At 44.2% G+C, this 7,360-nt stretch overlaps 1 long non-coding RNA gene across 1 annotated transcript in view; it reads left to right on the top strand.

The window, feature by feature from the left end:
* Positions 1-6,006: 6,006 nt before the first annotated feature.
* The window catches only part of LOC111874798, a 5,166-nt gene continuing 3,812 nt past the window's right edge, over positions 6,007-7,360 (top strand). The window contains exon 1 of the long non-coding RNA XR_002844612.2: positions 6,007-6,248. This is a non-coding gene — a long non-coding RNA (uncharacterized LOC111874798). The remainder of the gene's footprint in view (positions 6,249-7,360) is intronic.

The following is a 7,360-nucleotide window of genomic DNA, read 5'->3' as shown; positions in this document are numbered from 1 at the left end:
TAGGATAAGCCTTTGGCCTTTCGACTCAGATTGCTTGTCTAATACACTCCAGTTCTCTGTATGAAATCCTGGATTAAGGTCTGCAGTCCATTTCAGCAGCTCTTCGTGGTTTTGGGCAATTTTGTCCCTAGTCCGGAGAGCTACTTTAACAGGCTTAGGCAGGTTCCTGGCATCAGTAGCTTTCAGCCTGGTTCCTGATTTGAGCCTGCGGTTGTCAATGGCTCTGATGAGCCATTGACCAGACTGTTGGTCGGCACATACATAGATAAGTGCACCTCCCAACAGTCTGTATGATTTTAGGTGTGGTAGTTCTTCCTTTGGAGTCCTACATAACACCTCGCCCAGTGCTTCCAGAATGGAATTTTGGTCGTTTTCGGTAAGCTTATCCTCGGTAAGTCTCCCTGAAGATAGCTACCTTTACATTGGTCAGAGCCTCCTTGTAAGTCCCTGGGCTTTTTCAGAGTTCTAGCCATTTCTGTAGGAGTGCTGCCCTCCGACCTTGGCCTCTTAAAGGTGCCGGTGGAGGTTTCTCCTTGCTTTGACGAGCTTGCATTCCCTGGTTGCTGACCGCTCCCAGTTCCTGCTTTGCTTTTCTCAGCTTTTGCCTTTTGCAACTCTCGTCTAGCAGCCCCAAACAAAGGTTTCTTCGCCAGACGGGTTCCACCTATTCCAGAGCCTTAAGTGTCCCAGTCTTTCCCCTGCTGCAGGTATTTTGGAAGTACTGGCTCCCTGCAGTGGTGTGTCAGTACTACCGACTCCCAAGAGAGCAGTTTTTGGTTTTGCCTCTGGCAAGTTTTGAATGACTGGTTCATCCTTGCCTTTGGCTGAAATTTCAACAGCAGGTTCGCCAGTTGCAACTAAGCCCCTTAATGGTTCACCAGAACTTCCAGCCCCCTTCTGAAGCATTTCTGGTAGGGAACCCCCTAAAGGGGGGTCCCTCTTCAGTTTAAGGTCCTTACGACCGGTTTTCGTGTCAGGTCCCGTTTTCATTTTGGTCCCACGAGTAATGGGGATTTAAAAGGTCACCACCCGCAGAGCCCTATACGGGTAGAAGGTATAAATACAACTGGGTGCTGCCTGATACCCCGAGGGGATCATTCGTGACACTGGCCAATAACCCCCCTCAGTGCCATGCAGCCCTCGACACGATGCCTCACACCTTGGCTTAGGATGTTGGTCCTTCATAAGTATAACCCTCACAAGCCTCCAGGACCGAGAGTATGAGGGGGTACCCAAAAGAAACCGAACTTATTTTTTTAAACTTATTTATTCAAATTTTAAGCACAAACCTTCAATCCCCTTCAAAGTACTCTCCACTTACACTAATACACTTGTCTAGTCTTTTATTCCATTTTTCAAAACATTGTCTAAATTCATCTTTTGAGATGCTTGACAGCGCCTCCGTCGTTTTTTCCTTCACCTCAGCAACATCAGCAGAACGCTTTCCTTTCATGTCTCTTTTTATTCGAGGAAACAAAAAAAGTCGCACGCGGCAAGGTCGGGTGAGTATTGAGGGTGAGGAACAGGGGTCATACCATTTTTGGTCAAGAATTGTCATACAGAGAGGGCTGTGTGAGCAGGGGCATTGTCATGATGGAAAAACCAGTCACCCGACTGCCACAAATCTGGCCGCTGACACCGCAAACTGTTGCGCAATCTTTTCAAAACTTCCAAGTAGAAAGCCTGGTTAACTGTCTGACCCTGCGGAACAAACTCTGAATGGACGACTCCTCTCACATCGAAAAAACAAATCAGCATTGTTTTCATGTTTGATTTCACCTGACGAGCTTTCTTGGGGCGAGGCGAACTTGAAGTCTTCCACTGGCTTGATTGTTGCTTTGATTCAGGATTGTAAGCATAGCACCAGGTTTCGTCACCGGTGATAATTTTTGAAAAAAAGTTTTGATCATTTCGGGACTCTTCTTTCAAAGCACAGCATGCTTCCACGCGACCTTGTTTTTGTTCAGCAGTCAGCAGTCGTGGCACGAATTTCGCAGCCACCCTTTTCATTCCCAAATCTTCTGTCAAAATTCGCTGAACTGAGCTCCAAGTCACTCCCGACAGCTCCACAATTTCTTCAATGGTCCGTCGTCGATCTTCCTTGATGATTTCACGAATTTTTTCAACATTTTCATGTGTTTGGGCCGTGGAACGAGGTTTGTCATCAATTGACATTTCACCATTTTTGAAACGGGAAAACCACTCACAACACTTGAGTTTACCATATGGCATCGTCGTTGTACGCCGTTTTTAACATTTCAAGAGTTTCTGTTCCACTTTTCCCGAGCAAAAAGAATTTCACTGCCGCACGCTGTTCACGAAAATCAGCCATTGCAAAAACGACGATCACACAAAACAGTTGTCACTATAAACTCTGCCAAAACTAGTCCTTACCTTCTGAAGCAACGGTAGTCGGCTTATCGACTTAGGAGTGTTAGCTCTATGCGTTCATAGCGGCAAAATGCGGTACTACAAAAGCTCTGCCCACAAAAAAATTAGTTCGGTTTCTTTTGGTTACCCCATCATACATGTTCGGGGGGGAGGGGGGTATCCCAGATGATAAATGGGAGTGCGATACTAGTTGTCATGAGGTTGCGACCAGGGCATCCTACACGAGATTATCGCCCCTGGAGGTTGCTTCAGAGCTCCCCCATTCCCACCCCTCGACATGGGTTGGTCGAAACCATTTTAGAGTGTTGAGCCCGAAGACTTGCAGCACCTTATCGGTACTCTAGGGAGACAACTCAAATAGCCGTAGCTACCTCCATAGGAGTGCTCTCCCGCATTCGTCCCGGGTACATCATAATGAAACCCAAGAGTCATTATGCCGCCGCGTGGGAGGCTCTGGTCAAATAGCCATTGCCCTTTATGGAAACTCAGCCGCCAGCCCCGGAGGCTCATGCTAGTGCAGACCCCCCCAAGAATGTCGTTGCCCAGCAGGACCACGAGGAGGTGTTCCAAAGCTGTGTCTCAACACATCCCTGGTCTATGATACGTTCCCACCAAAGACAGCCACCCTGCCAAGTTAGGATAGTAGGTTTAATAATGGCGGCCCCAGGGTGATTTAAGTATTTAAATCGCCAGTCCTTAACGTGTTAAAGCTGTAAAATTCACCTCTTGTATGGTAAGTAATGGTATTTCTTCAACTTCATCAGTAGATGGTACTGTCCACTGTGGGGGCATTTCCAACTTATCCTCTGTCATATCATACAGATTTGGAAAATACTCCTTCCATCTATTCAGGATATCTGCTTTATCTGAGAGAGTGTTACCATCTGTAATCCTGCAACTCAGTGGTTTAGCATGGAAGCCATCCCTCATTGTATTCACTTGCTTGTAGAACTTCCAACTGTCATATTAGTATCACATTTTTGTAGCAATTTAAGTTGTTTTTCATAATAATCCTTTTTCTTCTTATGAATCCTTTTTCCTTTCATTCTCACATCACAGTATTCTTCTCTTGCTTACTTACTTACTTACTTACTCACTCTCTCACTCACTCACTCACTCACGGAGCTGAGCCCTTCAGGAGGAACTGCCAATTCTGCAGCTACTCAAGAATTTCCCAGCATTTTATGGAACCCGAAGGTTCATTACCGTGTTCACAAGAGCCCTCCACTGGTCCATATCGTGAGCCAGATCAATTCAATCCATACCATCCCACCCTATCTCTCTAAGATGCACTTTCAACACTTTACGGACCGGCAGTTTAAATATTTAAATTACCCTGCGGACCGGCATTTTTATACCTACTACCCTAACTTGTGCACTGTTCACTTTAAAAATTAATATAAAATCTCCTAATTTTATGAACTAAAATTTTTTGAGAACACTTACCAATGCTTCTAGAAGTTCTTGAGGTTGTGATATTTCTTGAAACATTCCCCTCTGTGAAGTGGCATTACACAAAACTTGCAAATATAGGCAGTCCTACTGTTTTCTTGTGAATTGCGCAAACATGACATTGCCTAGAAGGCTGCTTCCCCTTGAAATGTTCACTCTTCACAATTTTCACGAGGGTGTGTTTCCGCATATCACCCGAGAGTCGCCCAGGGGGGTCAAAATGAGGCCCTCGTGGGGTGGGAGTAGGTGGCCCCGGTCGTACTAAGACTGTCTGCCGCCACCGTGTGGTCTGTAGCCCAGGCTTTTGCCACATTCAGCAGAAATGCCTTGTATTTCAATTTTGAATGAGGGTTTAGATTTTTGGAAACCAAAATTGAATTGAAAATGGCACAATTTATAAGCCACAAGGCAACTTTCTTTGTCCACTTTACTGTTTTCCGAGGAAGAGAATAATAGGCCAAGTACTGATCGGCTCTATCAACTCCCTTCATGAACATATTGTAACGTGTTTTGTTACCGAAGATGCCGTAGAGGTGGTTAATTGGTTTATTTAACAATCTACAAGTAACGGCTACAATTAATGATAACAAAGTTACGGGTTTCCACACTTTACAAACCCTACAAACAAATCTCTTCACACTATCTTCAAGAGTCTTCACGTATTAATAACGCGGGATACAAGTCTCGCTGAATTACACACTCCAAATATAACTGGTTATCACGAACTATCACTGATTCCCGCACACGCGTCTGTAGCTCGTAACTTGCGAACTGAGAACTCGTTGATAACACACTGGCCCTCGCTTGCTGCTCAGCCGGCTTTTATTCTGTTCGCTGTTACCTGTTGCCCGCCACGCCACAGTAGGAAGCGGTGCCGGGTCACCGTGTTTGCATATAGCCTAGCAACGCTGTTACCTCGTGCCATCTTATGTCACCGCGGAGGGGGGAGGGAGAGCTACGTTACCGCCACATGCCGCTGGGGAGGTAGGGGTCCTCTGTTGCACAACATGTCACAATATTATACTCGGAAATACAAACAGGCATCTTTACGTGTCCATGTCTCCTTTGAACATCAACCGTGCTCGAAATGTGAATTGTGGAAATCATATTCACAACACAAGTATCCCTCCAGGACTGAAGAAGAATATCCCCCTTCCTCCTGAATGTGGTTTCACCACATTTCAGGGATTTACATTCCTCTTTCAGATCTGGAGGAAGGTCTCTGTTCACCCTAATTCTTCCACAAACACATACTTTTCTCGAAAATAGGTGTTCTTGCATTTGCCACACTGTTATAATAATTGTCCGGATAGACATGGTATTTTTGATCAAGATAGGGTTCCAAAACGGAAAGAATAGTTTCTTGTAATTTCTTTCCTTCACAGAATAAATTTCGAAATTTCCAATATAGCCTGAAGTGCTTTCAGTAACTACACAAACAAGTAGGCCATACTTTGTAAGTTTCCCAGGATTATATGTTCCCATACGAAGCCTTCCCCTCCAAGGAATCGCAGATTCGTCCAAGGACAGTTGTTGGTTTGGCTTATAAACTGTCTGAAATTTCTGAACGAAAAAGTTCAATAAGGGCTGAATTTTGAAAAGCCTGCTTGTTGATTGTGGTTGCAGTTCATTATCATTGAAATGCAAACATCACCAAATTTGCTCAAATCTCTTACGGCTCATAAATTTGCCAAAAATTGGAATTTTAAAAATGGATCTGTTGACCAATACTCTTTCAGATTATCCCTCCTTGTATGGCCCATTAGAAAGATAATTGCAAAAAATTTTCTCATTTCTGCTGAAGTGACATCCACCAACTTCAACGCCTTATAACTTCTGTCATAATGTTCACGGTGTTGGAGATAGTATCTCTTAGTTTCTTGACATGGCATGTCAAAGAAACTATCTCCAAAAAACAGTTCTGCTACTTCAGACCCTTACGTTGGGTCTGATGGAATTTGCTTCACCCCTGGATTTCCAGTAAACTGTCCCAAAGCAGGCGTTTTGTCTACTTTTCCCCATGTGGTTGTCCCTGCGATGTTGCTACCCGCACAGTCACTTTCACTTTCACTGTCTGTGGTCACAATATTTTGTTCGCCCCTGCCACACTCACTATCAGATTGTGAGCCGCTATCACTAGCAGACTCACAAGGGATGTCAGATAGCTCATGGGAGAAGAAGTCAGATATTTCTTGTTCTCCAAGAAATCGCTTGGGTGTCAACCGCTTTGGTCTTTGATCCTTATTGAACTACTGACTGACTGACTGCTTGCTACATAAAGCTTGAAGAAATAAAGGCATTTATTTTCATTTGCAGGGGCATAGAGTTACAGCAAGGTCTAGTAACTGATTGGTCAGCAGACATTCCAGAGCCTTATCACGCAGCTGCAAGGAGCTACGTGCTAGGTAGGTGGAGTCAGAGAGATGTATAGTGTGTTGCAACTTATCATGTTTTAAAAACCTGTTAACACACGGACGGTCTGCCATGTTTAAAAGCAAAAAACCTTTCAAAGGGTGCGCGGTCCACGAAGTGTTAATATTTTCCACCTATCTATGCCTTGTTCTTCCCAGTGGTCTCTTTCCTTCTGGCTTTCCCACCAATATGCTATACGCATTCCTTGTCTCCCCCATTTGTGCTACATGCCCTGCCCACCTCATCCTCCTTGACTTGATCAATGTAATTATACTTGGAGAAGAGTACAAGTTATAAAGTTCCTCATTGTACAGTTTTCTCCAGCCTCATTCCACTACATCTCTCTTTGGTCCAAATATTCTCCCTTGTCACCACGGCATGGCGCATCCTCAGGTTGTGGACGGAGGGGACGCCCTAAAGTTTTGGAGGGAAGCTGCAGATATATTGAATAAGCAGTCACAGACAGCCAATAAGGGGTGATCCTCCAGTTTGGGGGTTGGGTGTGGGGCTAACAACTCACCATAAAAAATAATCATATTATGAAAATGAACCCAAAGCCTTGGACCTGGACGGATTCCCTGGATAAACAGCCTTGGCTAAAGAAAATGGATATGATATTCTTCTGTTGCTGCTCTAGTAAATTTCCTTTGAAGCGCACTCTGGCATTTCCTATTCTTTCCCACTCTCACCTGTTTACACTCTTGGTCAAACCAGCCATTCCTAAAGCCCCTTTTAGCTTTCCCAATACTTTTCTCTGCTGCAATTTTAAGAACTGTTTCCAAGTTGTTCCACTATTTTTCAATTGTCACTCCTTCCCTTACCTCCTGACAGAAATCCTTAATGATTTACTCATATTCTTTCCTGGCTTGTGCCTCTTTTGGATTGCTTATATTGTATCTTATTGTATCTCTCTATTCAGAACATATTTTGACATACTGATGGTTTTGACATTATTCTGGTAATAATAGGGGCAAAAATTGGTAGGTCAAAATGTGTTCTGAATAAAGTGACCTTCTGATTTTCTCTCTTAGCAGTTGAGTAGCTGTGCTGGAGTGATCAGCCCAGCCCAGCCTTTCATGAAGATTCTCAGTCAGTAAATCACACT

This window comes from Cryptotermes secundus, unplaced genomic scaffold (assembly GCF_002891405.2).
Source record: "Cryptotermes secundus unplaced genomic scaffold, Csec_1.0 scaffold3153, whole genome shotgun sequence".
Taxonomy (NCBI): domain Eukaryota; kingdom Metazoa; phylum Arthropoda; class Insecta; order Blattodea; family Kalotermitidae; genus Cryptotermes; species Cryptotermes secundus.
This window is presented reverse-complemented; position numbering and strand designations above follow the sequence as displayed.